General features: G+C 34.4%; 1 protein-coding gene across 1 annotated transcript in view; it reads right to left on the minus strand.

Moving 5' to 3' along the window:
• The window catches only part of LOC143251897 (uncharacterized), a 103,717-nt gene extending 88,905 nt beyond the window's left edge, over window positions 1-14,812 (minus strand). Inside the window, exon 1 of the mRNA XM_076503233.1 lies at window positions 14,433-14,812. The gene's annotated coding sequence lies outside the window, so the exon portion shown is untranslated. The remainder of the gene's footprint in view (window positions 1-14,432) is intronic.
• Window positions 14,813-15,178: the final 366 nt, after the last annotated feature.

Here is a 15,178-nt window from a genome sequence, read left to right on the forward strand (position 1 = left end):
CAAGAGGTGGGATAAAATGTATTAAGTTATTAGTTTCCCGCAATATGAAACTTTAGTTAATTAATTAATCATTAAAGCTACGTTATCGTATAGGTTGCTAACCATGGCACTGGCTTGTAATTTAAATATGTTCTGGATTTAAAGACGATATTATCTAGATTATTTAGACGTTTAAAGCTTCTGGTTCATACATATTCTGGACTCTTTATATTTTCAAACTTCTAGTTTCTGTATGTTCTGGATTAATTAATCTTTTCAAATTATTAGTTCCTGTATGTTCTGAGTTCTTAGAGTTTTTAAGCTTCTAATTTTGACATTTAACATTAACTCTGCATCAGCTGTTTTATTGAGTCTAGTCTGAGCCGTGGTTTAGATCTTGATGGCACCTATTATTTCCTCCATGACGTATAGATGCAAGATTAGGCTTAAATTTGATTATATCATTCAGCTGGAAGATCATAATAACTATGTTACTACAATCTGTAGATAAATAAATTTACTTCATTCTACCTTTAATCGAGCATATCCATGAATAAATTCTCACAGTTAAGCCTATTTAATATAAAAGAAACATAGCTCTTGTTCAGTATATACTTCTTCTTCTTCTTCATGTGTCAAATCTGCGGCAGACATCGACGACCATGGCATGCCAGACTTCTCTGTTGTCAATCCTCCTTATCAACTCGATGTTGCTCATTGAGTTCTTGGTGACATAGTTATTGAGGCTGTCGATATATTTAGTTCTTTGACACCCTCTGCTTTTCCTCCCTTCTATTTTTCCACATAGCATCTGTTTCTCTATCCAATTCTTCCTACAGATGTGTCCTAGAAATTCCATTTGTCTCTTTCTTATAGTTTTCATGAGTGACCTTTTGTATCCTGCCAGTTCCATGACTTCCACATTTGATTTTCTTTCAGTCCATGATATTTTCAGCATCCTTCTAAGGAACCACATTTCAGCAGCTTCTAATCTCTTCTCTGTATTTTTGTTCAGTGTCCAGCTCTCACAGCCATATAAGAGAACAGACCATACATATGATTTCAAGGTGTTAATTTTAGTGACATTTCTTATGTTCCTGTTTGTGAATATGGACTTCATTTTATAGAAAGTATCCTTGGACATTGCAATTCTTTTCTTTATTTCTGTGACACTCTTTGCATTTGATGTTATAGTATATCCAAGATATTTGAAGCTTTCGACTTGTTTTATTCTCACGTCCTTGCCGGTTATGCTACATGTGGGTGTAATTGATTGTTTTGAGATAACCATGCACTCTGTTTTCTTTGCGTTTAACTGCAAGCCTTTTTCTTCACTCTCATCTACTGTTGTTGTGAGGAGAGTCTGTAGATTTCGTTCGGAGTCCGCAATGAGGACTGTGTCATCAGCGTAGCGCAAGTTGTTGATATTGCATCCGCCTACTTTGACTCCCTGATGTTCATTGATGTTTCGTAGGATTATTTCGCTGTATAAGTTAAAAAGATCTGGTGAAAATACACATCCCTGCCTCACCCCTCTTTCAATTGGTCTATATTCACTCAATTCATTTTCAATTTTGATAGCTGCCATTTGCTGCCAGTAAAGGTTTCTGAGGATTCTTAGATCTTTAGCATCGATGTTCAGGTCTGACAACATGTCGAATAGGTCACCATGTCTCACTTTGTCAAAGGCTTTAGAATAATCGATAAAACATAGATATAAATCCTTTTGTACTTCCATGAGCATGTTTAGAGCGAAAATTGCATTTCTAGTGCCTTTATCGGCTATAAATCCAAACTGAGTATCAGAAATCTCTGGTCTTATCTTATTCCTCATCAGTATATACTATAGTTAGTATAAGAAATAAAGCGACTCAGATTTGAAGTGAATAACGTGTTAGGCATAGTAAAATTAATACAGTAATAGGGGCTGTAGCGCAATAATTAGTTACGGTTAGAGGAAGTGTTGACACAGGATATATAAATTATGATATTTATATCGTGTTTAATAATAAAGTTATTATGATCCCACTAGAGATTGTTGTTCTACAAATGTTCTTAAAATAAGAGCTTAAGCCTAGCAGGAGCCTGTCTGGCAACATGGAGATGTAAGACACACATACATTTTGCAGGACTCATTCTTGGAACTTGTAATGCAGAACATGTAATAGAATGTTGAATAGAGTTTAGTTTTACTTGATTAAGTTGAGAGATATTTATGAACCAGGTTTAGTAAGGAATATTCGATGAGTTGTTGATGTAGGTTTTGTAAATTGATATTATGTCTCAGACGTTATTGGCAACTAAACTTTCTAATTTATCCGAAAGAGGGCCGAAGACCTCCTCTAGGAGTCATCTGTTTTAATCATTCGCACCAATATATAGTCAAGCACTTGGATTTATGGATTCCGGCCGGTGTATTGGATCTACTGATTCTAGCCACCCTGTGACCCTGATCATGGGAAGTTTATTTGATGCTTTACCAAACATCTGTCGCCATGATTCCTCTCTTCATCTTCAACGCCACGTCATCGGCCTTCATCGTCTTATCTTCTATGCCTTGGATCCGAGCGGACCTTTCTCTGTTACATCCACTATTTCAAAATATCAATGGATTAAAGTACCTCCCCCCCCAATACAACTTTAAAAAATCAGGAATATACAATAAATTTGTACCGCAAGCGAGGTGAAGGGGATATACTGATATCCCTGACCACCCCAGTTCAGGAAAGTATACATTCCTTTAAAAACCAAGTTTCTGCCTCGAATTTTTTACTTTTACTAAAATTATGTCAGATACGGGACCCTTAAATTTGCAATTTGTATTGTCGTGACGTCAGGAAAACGTGCATTTGTCACGAATAACGAGAAAAATTATACATTCCTTAAGCTACAACACAGCATGACCTATGAACTTCAAAATCAAGAAAATATTTATTAGTAGTAATTTTGATTTTATTTACTCTTGAAATAGAACATTTTCGGTTACCCTGCAGAAGTACGTCTTATGTAGTTAACTCTTTATTTTTTGTCATTTCGAATTTGTAATGCAATCAACATGCTTGGTCTATGATAACCTGAAATCGTATGAGAAACAACTAATTATGTTGACATAACACTAGGGTATAGTTCCTTCCATACGGATATGCTCAGGTGCTTCTTTTATGTGTTTTGTTAGATATACCTTTTATTTTTATTATTCCCACAATCCTTTGATAGCACAATTTAACGTTTTCTCTGTTATGTTCGCAAACTATTTTATCTTTATAAATAAAATAGCACTGCTAGTTATCTGTTCTATGTCCGTGTAACTAGTTCCTTCGCAGGGTGTAGATGGATCTTCATTAAATTTTGCATGAAAATTTGTTGGAACCATAGTGAAATACATACATGCTTTCAGTTTTGCATTTTTCGGGTTTTATGGATGTTTTTTTACAATTACATCTAAGGGAAGCAACTTTTCATGCCCTGAGATAATCTTTCATTAATCATTAATTACATAACTTCCGTCCAGGGAACGAGTAGATCAGCTAGTTTATAATAGCTTACAGAAGGACTTGGCAGCACAGATATCATGAATTTTGTTATATGTTTATATATATATCTGTTATATTTGATAAACTACATTTTATAAATTAAAATATTTAACTTTTTTGTTTTATTCGATAACCTAAGCGTAGAAGACTCATGTGATTTTTGCTAGGGTTATTTTAATGGTGTACAAATGTGGATAACTTTTGTTCAGATTTGTTTTGAATATCGTGCAAAGCTACACGAGGGCTATCTGCGCTAGCCGTCCGTAATTTAGCAGTGTAAGACTAGAGAGAAGGCAGCTAGTCATCACCATCCACCGCCAACTCTTGGGCTACTCTTTTACCAACGAAAACATTTGTTCAGAATTGTAAAGTTACCATATTTAAAATGGTTATAAACTTACCAAATGTTTATTTATTTGTTTCAAAACCTACAAAAAATATATTTGTGTATAACAGTTATTAAACTTGAACTGACAGATTATAGAAGGGAAGGCATCTAGTCAACAGCACCCACCGTCAACTCTTGTGCAACTCTTGTCTAATCGAAATAGCAGGGTATGACTTTCACTTTTATGATCCCCCATGACTTTTCAACGTGCGGAGTGTGTTTCAACGGCATCCAGGCATGCTAATAATTAGACTTTGCTGGTATTCATATATATTGGCTAGTAGTTGAACATGTTTTGTTGTTTTATCCGCTCTGATAACAATAACACTAGCTTGTTGGTTCGTCAGTTGTTCGTAATGATAGTAAAGTTAATTAACAATCCTTACTTTAATTCTGCCATGTAAGTGAGTCAAATAAAATACATAATTACAAATAACTTACGTAATCTAGGTCCTACCATAACAGTCGTTGGTTATGAAAGTTGATCGTATACATAGAACTTAAACCACTACTATATCTGTGGTATCTCAACCTGCCTTATTAGCCCTAATACTGGGGAAAAGGCTTCACCGAATGACAGATTTAGTGTAGTTGACATGCTATCATGTATTCTTCTTTGCTTTAAATCGTAAGTTTATAGAACCGCACTTAGATAACCAGTACGACTCTCTGTTAAACTATATGTATACAAAATCTAAATCATTATGGCATGCGATTAAATATCGGTGTATAGGTAAATTGACGGTAGCAGTTTACTGTTACTGACTGTCAGTAAAGTACCTTTAGATTTTAGTATCGGTCAAAAAAAAGTTACCAAACATAGAAGTTGTGTCATCAAGAGTGTTGCCCCTCAGTGGCACAGCGATGTGTCTTACAACACAAGAAACTGGGTTTCGATCCCCGAGGTGGGCACAGCACAGACAGCCAGTTGTGTAACTTTGTGCTTAACTACATACAAACAAAGCTCAGCCAATCAAGAATATTAAACAGTGATCTAGTTACAACAGAAAATAACAAACAAATGATCGTCGACTCCCATTTAATATTACCATAAGTATCTTAATCAAAATTATCTGATTATTCGTTATTCAGAAACGTTATTCGATGAAGATCATAGATATCATTCGGCTCCAGATGTTCTTCACATCTGAAAACTTTACAACTTCATAAATATAAAAATATGTTACCACACGCTCTACATTATTTTAACTCATTTGTGCAACTGAGTTATCTTGGATTATTATATATGAACGTTCTGAAAATATCTGATGCATCCAGAGCTCTCTATTACTATTTTCAAATATTTATTTAAAAAAGGAAGTGTTAATTTGTAAATAGCATAAAATGCATTGTTTTATCACCCTTCACTATTCTGTCAGAACTGTGTTAAAGATCTTAAATGCACAGTATTTTAAAATCACTGTCGATCAGCGGTGTTCAGATGTACAGATTACTGGTGCTCAGATGTACAGATTACTGGTGCTCAGATGTACAGATTACTGGTGCTCAGATGTACAGATTACTGGTGCTCAGATGTACAGGTTACTGGTGTTCAGATGTATAGATTACTGGTGCTCAGATGTACAGGTTACTGGTGTTCAGATGTACAGATTACTGGTGCTCAGATGTACAGATTACTGGTGTTCAGGTGTACAGGTTAATAATAATCACATTCGTTGGGACAGAAAACATAAGGCTTTGATTTAATTTATTAAAGTTATGAAAGATAGGGACTTCATACCAAGATTTTTTGAAAGTAGTTTCTTTAAGACTAGTATTTTTGTCGTCCAACAGACTTCTTGTTCACTGATTATTTTTAGTTTTGAGATATCAGGTGAAGTTGTCATTCAAATGGTTTAAGATGTTAAAGAGCAGGCTGATGATAATTCGACCTGAGATTTAGTGCAAAGACACTTATCAAAACACCGTGGAAATGTGAAAAATAAAGGCATTGTAACTCAAGAAGAGTGAAATATAAAAGTAAGAAAAAATGATAATGAGGTTTTTCTGCTACAACCTTCCAGTTTAATGAACAATAAAATGTGCATCGAAATCAGGTTGTCATGTGTTTTTATAAGTTCACAGATTAATTTAATAGATTAATACAATTTGCATAGAGCTGCCTCATTTGTTTTAAATAATAGTGAATTAATTTTAGGAAATAGACGTAAAGAAAACAAGTGTTTATAATTACCTTTTGTTAAGTAGCGATTCGTTTTAAAGAATCGTAAATTAAGTATCTTAGTGAACATTTGTTTTCTTTTTATAAGTTTAATATATAAACGCAAAGAAAACTCGTGTGTTTATACATTCGTTTTGCTAAGCAGTGATTTGTTTTTAAGAGTAGTGAGTTAAAAATTTTATTAAACAATTGCTTTTCTTTTTTTCACAATTTTTATGACTAAACCTATAGGGAAACACGTGTTAACACATATTACTTGTACTAATTACTAAACCTATAGGGAAACACGTGTTAACACATATTACTTGTACTAATTACTAAACCTATAGGGAGACACGTGTTAACACATATTAGTTGTACTAATTACTAAACCTATAGGGAAACACGTGTTAATACATATTAATTGTACTAATTACTTGCGATGAAAACTAAACTGATCTGCTCTGTTATCGGTTTCGTGAGATACTAAGAGCGGTGATAGTTGAAATATCATTTTTTCGTTTTACTTTCAGTGATTAATGAAATACAGTATAGTTGAAAGTCATTCCTTTTTGTAAAGGGAGTTAGACCAGATGGTTAGGACGCTCGACTCGCAATACGAGAGTCGGAGGTTCGAATCGCCTTTCCAGTCGTGGAGGATTATAAAGTTTCAATCAATCCAATTATTCGTTAGTAAACGAGGAGCCCAAGAGTTGCTGGTAGGTGGTGATGACTAGTTGCCTTCTCTCTAGTCTTACACTGCTAAATTAGAGACGGCTAGCGTAGATAACCCTCGTGTAGCTTCACGCCAAATTTCAAACAGTCAGATCCTCTTAACAGTGAAAAATAAAGGCGGGTCTCATTCTTTTTGTCTTAAAAAGCAACAGATTTTGGTTACCTGTCTAACTCTGTACTTGGATTTCTAGATTGAGGGACATTCTAGTTAATTTCGATTATGCTTAATACGTGTAGTGTTACTCGACTATTTAAACTTCGAGTAATCTTGACAAATCGCGTGATTATGATTATGTTTTCAAATTTATGAAAATAATTATAGAACAGGTAAAAAGTGGTCATGAACATCTCATGGAAATATTTAATGTGAAACTAGTTTTGGTCGTCGAGTAATATTCAGTTTGTCGCAGTTCTGCGAATGGAGTGGAAAAAGGTGATTATGGGTGTACGTGTGAATAGATTCAGTCGTCATTAGTTATAAATTTAGTATCAGTTTCTACGTTTTTTGGCTACTTCTCAGTAAAAGTCTGGATGACATGTTCCGTAGTAAAACTGCTTAAAATTTTACACGGCTTAATTACACACAAGTGTTATTCAAAGTTTAATGAAACAGAATTACAAGTGTTGTAATTACATCAGCGAGTGGCTCAAAATTTTCAAGAACTCTTCTTACTTTCCTTAAGTTGCGATTTAACAAGCTGAGATGCGCATCACGTAATATGACCCTGCTGATCAAAGATAAATCGTGACCCATAAAAAAACCTAATGCTTTAATAACTGCTGGATTTAAAGATTACGAACTTGATTCATGTCCACATCATCTCTCTTGCTGATTCTTTCGTGCGTCTATATATCATACAATTAAGGCGTGGACGTAAAAAATGCTTGCGAGTATTTCAATAGGCTTTCTGGTTATCTTACTTCTTTTGAGTTGCCTATAAGTGAGATACACTTTTGATTTTATAATATTATACTTGTTTACTACAATTAAGCACCAAACATGCTCGCCCTTTCAGCCGTGGGGGCGTTATAAGTGTCAGTCAATTGCACTATTCGCTCGTTAAAGAGTAGCCTAAGAGTTGGCGGTGGGTGGTGATGACCAGCTGCCTTCTCTCTTGCCTTACACTGTAAAATTAGGGACGGCTAGCGCAGATAGCTCTCGTTTAGCTTTGCGCGAAATAAAAAAAAAAAAAACAAATTACAATTAAACACACGTTCACATTTGGAGGAAGGCAGCGAAATCAACGCCTGCAAACTATAATTAAACACAGGGTCACATCAGCGAAATCAACGCCCGGAATAAAATGTCGACTAATTTAAACCTCACGTTTTTCTTTCTCGTTGGTTCCGTGTGAAAGTAGTGTAGAATAATCGTCTGATAGCAGGTCGTAATTGAAATTTATATTATCGAAAGTTCGCTTAATAATTATTTATTATTGTTATACAAAGCTAATTAATTATACTTTCAAATAAAGGTCACAAAAACGTCAGAGGCCTTAGTTGTAGACCTATGATTTTAGTCCAATCACCGTTCATTGTTCTTTATATTTAATGATAATCACTAAGGTCCGACACCTATGAAGTAAGCATTCCGTAGAACGATAAACCAACTCCATAGTTGGATTATCGTGATAGAGTTCCCTGAATATTTACATATGGGTATTTGTTCTTTCTACGTATCTTTACTATGTAAAATAACTGTTCGAAATTAAAAAATAGGAAGTAATAATAATAAATACTTGCACCTATTTCAAGTAAAGATAACATTTTACTTGCTTCAAAAAATGCTCACTTGCATTAACCTTATAACAAACTAAAATTTGTTCTACATTTAAAAACAATACTTACACTAAGTTTTGTACATTTTAGTACGGTACAATTTATTTGCTAAAAGATTGACCAGGAATAGATTGTTTTTTTTTTTTGCTTTTTGAATTTCGCACAAAACTATTCGAGGGCTATCTACGCTAGCCGTCCCTGATTTAGCAGTGTAAGACTAGAGGGAAAGCAGCTAGTCATCACCACCCACCGCCAACTCTTGGGCCACTCTTTTACCAACGAATAGTGGGATTGACCGTAACATTATAACGCCCCCACGGCTGAAAAGGCTAGCATGTTTAGCGCGACCGGGATTTGAACCCGCAACCCTCGGATTACGAGTCGAACGCCTTAACACACTGGGCCATGGCACCAGGAATTGAACAGAACATCAAGCGGGGCTATCTCTGCAGTCTGGAAAAAAGAACATAGGCCTACATGAAAATAGAAGTAAAAGACAATTTGCTTGTAGGAAGAAAGTTTAAATCATGGAAACAGTTTTAGACAGTTTTAGTTGTTGTTTTATCTTAGTTAATTAAATGTTACACTTCTTTGGAGAGTGAGCTGCAGGATAATTAGTACAGTGAGCAGTAAAAATTACAATGTAGGTTTTAGCCTAACATTTTTTACAATGAAATTAGCACGACTGTATTTACACTAGAAAAAGTTTATACAAAATCAAAACAAAACAGAACAGTAATAACAGGTCAATAAGAAACATCGTGTCATACTTTTTTACAGTTTTAATTAATTCCCAATTGCCTTCTTCCCTTTCTACTTTCGGGCCCCTAGACATAGACTTGATACATTATCATCAGGTCACACTTATTGTTGATGATTTAGTACTCTTACTTCATCATAACTTACCTTACTTCCGTTCCCTACAATTTTCTTGACGAAATCCTACACTTTGAGCTATTTATTACGAATTGTTTTCGACTTTTTTTAATTATTGTGTCTTTTATTCAACATCGTGCATAAAAGACTTGTAAAGTTCGTCTGCTATATACAAAAAAGAAAAAAGATGCGGTTAGTGCCTACGTCACGTGCAACATAACGTAAAGCTACGTGCGCGAACGTGATTTCAACCACATGAAACGCGGCTCGTTATCAGCTGCTCTTTTGAGTACTGACTAATCGGAAGCGGCATTTCACAGAATGGATATGGTTCACTTTAAACAATAAAGGGCAATCATTTCATCATTTGGCATCGATGTATTGATCGTCTTTTTTGTGGATTTTGTGTAAAATCTTTGGAGCAAGTTAATAGCTCACTTTACTCGCGTCGTATAGTATTCTACTTGCGAAACACAATTGGTATATGATAAATTAATAACCCTGAAAATGATTAAGATATTTTATTAAGTGTATTATTTTCCTTTTATTAGTACTTTTTATTGTGTGAATTATAAAATAGGTAACTAGTAAAAATTATCAGAATATTTATTTGAAGGTACCACGTTTCTACTGATATTACGTACTTATAGTCTGTATTATGTCTAGTGTAAAATGTTTCATTCCGTGTGTATAATTTACTTGTAACATTAACCTTTTTTCCTGCATTGTACTGTAGGGCGCATACGATACGAAATTCGTTTGTACGTTTGTGTGTTGTGCCGTACAAATTATGGCATATTAACAAAGTTGTATTTAGCTCAATTACGTATACAATATATTACAGGGGAATAACGGAGTATTTCAGTGGTTATATTATATATTGTATAGATATCATGGCAGGCGGTAAGGAAACGTTTACTGGGGCTTAAGACACTCCAAAATGTGTCTTAGTCTCTCAGTGGTTCTCGCACTCAACGAACAGTACTCATTGTTAAAGATGGTTCAGTTCCTAAAGCATGTGCGTCTACGAGGTGTAGAGTGCAACCCCTCAATTTTGTTGTCCATCCCACTTCATTGCATTCACTGGCAAGATACTAACGCCACCTTGTATGACTGCCACACATCTTCATGACGATAAAGTACTTTCACAGAAGTTTGGATGTAAATCCTGAGAGTTTATCCGAAATTTACTGCTTTAGTTCTTCAACTGTATATCCCCCCCTCCAGTGGCACAGCGGTATGCCTGCGGAATTACAACGCTAGAAACTGGATTTCGATACCTGTGATGGGCAGAACACAGATGACCCATTGTATAGTTTTATGCTTAATTTCAAACATAGAAATACAGCAACTATATACCATAGTGTAGCCACAATAAATCATAAAACTAATTGGATCGTCTATGCTTTGCCTTATACGAAAGGCTCCATCACTACCATTCCAGAAAAATAAACCAGTGAATGTTCAATAAGTCCAAAGATCTAACCCACATCAGATTTGAACACTAGACACCTGTAAAGCGTGCGCTGCATGTGCGCCTATCAAGATAAATTACGTGAATGAGAGAAAGCAGGTCTAAAATTGTCGCCCAAACAGTTTTTGAGAGCTACTAAATCACGAATTTGTAAGGAGGTATGAAGAAAAAGATTCTTACATAAAATCACAGTCAACCTCTTTTATTGGTTTGACATTATGCTGCAAAAACTGTAATATTATAACAAAACTCCCAAAGCAAAATGTTCCGCACTTGGAATAAACAAAAGAGTTAATAATCAACTGGACTGAATTTATAAACGTTGAACTTAGTTTTATTCATTGTTGCTAAAGAAAACTATAATCATGGAAATTAATGACTTTTTTCTTCAACCAACTAGCATTAACCAAATTCTCACCATTAACAGCTTTAGAAACAGTTCATAGTGTTGTTTTTCATTATCTCTGTGAAGATCAGAAACATTCTGAAGAAAAAGATTGAAGACAAAGTCACAGAGTGTAAGTTGTATAACACATGTTTAATAAGATTGAAAATCGCAAACTGTAGATTGTAGAACATATGTTTGATAAGATTGAGAGTCACAATCTGTAGGTTGTAGAATACGTTTGATAAGATTAAGAGTCACAAACTGTAGGTTGTAGAACATATGTTTGATAAGATTGAGAGTCACAAACTGTAGGTTGTAGAATACGTTTGATAAGATTAAGAGTCACAAACTGTAGGTTGTAGAACAATAAAATTGAGAGTCACAAACTGTAGGTTGTAGAACAATAAAATTGAGAGTCACAAACTGTAGATTGTAGAACAATAAAATTGAGAGCCACAAACTGTAGGTTGTAGAATACGTTTGATAAGATTAAGAGTCACAAACTGTAGTTGTAGAACACGTTTGATGAGATTGAGAGTCACAAACGGTAGATTATAGAATGCATGTTTGATAAGATTGAGAGTCACAAACTGTATGTTGTAGAACGCATGTTTGATAAGATTGAGAGTCACAAACTGTAGGTTGTAGAACACGTTTGATAAGATTGAGAGTCACAAACTGTACGCTGTAGAACACATGTTTGATAAGATTGAGAGTCACAAACTGTAAGTTGTAGAACACATGTTTGATAAGATTGAGGGTCACAAACTGTAGGTTGTACAACACATGTTTGATAAGATTGAGAGTCACAAACGGTAGGTTGTAGAACACATGATTGATAAGATTAGGAGTCGCAAGTTGTAGAGTATATGATTAGATTGATTGAGAGTCACATGCTTTAGGTTGTATAACACGTGATTAATAAGACTGGAGAGAAGAATGTGGATATTAGTTTGTGAAACACATGATTGATAGCATTGGAGAGAGGAACACATGTATTAATTTGTAAAACACGTGATTAATAAGATTTATTTTTTGAGGGGAAGTAAAATTAGCAATTATTTTAATTATACGAATTTGTTAAGAACTTCTATGTATGCGCTTGTCCCGCCCTTTATCTATGCAACGTATCATGGCAAACAGCTAATGATACGTAGAAAATGTACATTTTTATATAAATATCTTTATGAGCCTTAGCTAAATGTTTCTGGATGTGTAAAATACAATAATGTTAACGTTCGTTTTCAAGAGACGAACATTTCACTAAAGCACAATACCGATGTTTTGATAACTGTATAAACCAATAAACCAAGAAAGATAATACAGACTGCTTTTTGTCTAAAGAAAAAAAAGGCTTCAACTCTAAACCTGTAGATTACTCTCTAACTCAAACTGTCACTTTCTGTTTCTTCTGTCAAAGTTATAATTTCCATAACTGAATTAATAATACGTGTGTAAGAAACATTATCAAAAGAAAACTAATGCGAAGTTATAACATTTTTTTATGCCATCCGTTTTCGTGAAACCAGTCTGGAAATATTTGTACCAAAATGATGCAAAATAAGAAACATTTAATAATAATATCAAAAATTTAACCGTAAAAAACCACAGAAAACTCTAAATGACCATTGGTTACACATCGAATCAATGTTCATTCTTATGACTTGTTTTCTAAGTGAAATAAAGTTTTAAAATGTTTCAAAGTCGATTCAATGGTTTATGTTTTTATTCCAGTTTTTATGTTCTTAACCCCACTGTGTAACGTTCGAATACAGTTTAAATGCTCATGTTTAGCTGTTTATCATATGATATTCTTACCAAAAATGAAGCCTTATTATATTGCTATGTTCATCTTGTTTGGTTGTTACAACTACAGCAATATGTATTCAACTGCTATTCTTCAAATGTGTAAGAAAATATTCTGTTAATACAAAAAGTGAAGGGAAACGTGTTCAGTCTGTATTTTGTACTTCCGTTTTAATTTTGTTCAGTCTGTATTTTGTACTTCCGTTTTAATTTTGTTGATAATGTCCAAACTGTATTTTATTTTCCAGTTAGAATAATTTTTTTGTAGGTGTAGGTTATTTCTGTTATATGAACCAATGTTTAATACACCTTGCTTACCTCATGGGCCAATATCTACGATGAAATAATGTACATTTTACTTACATCACCGGCTGATATTTACAAGGAACTAATGTACATTTTACTTACATCACGGGCTGATATCTACGATGAAATAATGTACATTTTACTTACATCACGGATTGATATCTACGATGAAATAATGTACGTTTTACTTACATCACGGGCTGACATTTACGATGAAATAATGTACATTTTACTTACATCACGGATTGATATCTACGATGAAATAATGTACGTTTTACTTACATCACGGGCTGACATTTACGATGAAATAATGTACATTTTACTTACATCGCGGGCTGATATTTACGATGAAATAATGTACGTTTTACTTACATCACGGGCTGACATTTACGATGAAATAATGTACATTTTACTTACATCACGGGCTGATATTTACGATGAAATGATGTACATTTTACTTACATCGCGGGCTGATATTTACGATGAAATAATGTACGTTTTACTTACATCACGGGCTGACATTTACGATGAAATAATGTACATTTTACTTACATCACGGGCTGATATCTACGAGGAAATAATGTACATTTTATTTACATCAGGGGCTGATATTTACGAAGAAATAATGTACGTTTTACTTACATCACGGGCTGATATTTACGAAGAAATAATGTACATTTTACTTACATCACGGGCTGATATTTACGATGAAATAATGTACATTTTACTTACATCACGGGCTGATATTTACGATGAAATAATGTACATTTTATTTACATCACGGGCTGATATTTACGAAGAAATAATGTACATTTTACTTACATCACGGGCTGATATTTACGAAGAAATAATGTACGTTTTACTTACATCACGGGCTGACATTTACGATGAAATAATGTACATTTTACTTACATCATGGGTTGATATCTACGATGAAAAATTATGTAATACATCTTACTTACAGAATTAGTCTATATTGACTGTAAAAAATAGTTAATAAATCTTACCACGTGGGTCAGTATCTACAATCCAGCAGAAGAAGTCACTTGCAAGCTTTGGCTTTCAAGAAACATCGTTCGTGTTGTCGAAGATATATTCTACAACTATAACTTTGCTCACGAACGTCCATCGGCACAATGACTCATAGCAGTAGACTCAAACCTTCGTCATTAAACCAGTAAATTACGCGTATTTGGAACAGTGTTTAGAAATCGAGTTATTTTTCTTGAAGAAACGGTTGATCATATAAAAATAATTTTAATAAACTTGCATTCATCTTGCATTACAAGAATACTACTTAACTATAAAAAAAAATCCAAATAATGGCGGGACAAGGGCATACGAGGACGCCGAGCAGGCGGGCCACCTGATGTCTCAAGCACGCAGCGCGAGATCCGAACGTGAGAAGCTTGTCCTGGTGTATACACACCAGTGCATCCACCTACCTACCTATCTGCCCGCGTGCTCTTATGCTGGTCACGTGATCTACGATCACAAAGAAATCTGCTTGGACCGGAAGATGGAGAAATCCTAACGCCCAAGGCGCGTAGTTCCGTTTCTCTACCCTGGGAAACACAATGGATACTGAAGACTAGGCGTACAATGAAAAAAAAAAACACTAAGAAACCATGATGACGTCAGCGGTAATTAGTCTTGAAAGTTTGGTTTTAGTTTTATCTTTGTTTCAGAAACAGAGTGTCTTTAAACTATTAGCCAGTCATGAATGGAAAAACAATTAATGAAGTATATTACC

This window comes from Tachypleus tridentatus, chromosome 1, assembly GCF_004210375.1.
Source record: "Tachypleus tridentatus isolate NWPU-2018 chromosome 1, ASM421037v1, whole genome shotgun sequence".
Taxonomy (NCBI): Eukaryota; Metazoa; Arthropoda; class Merostomata; order Xiphosura; family Limulidae; genus Tachypleus; species Tachypleus tridentatus.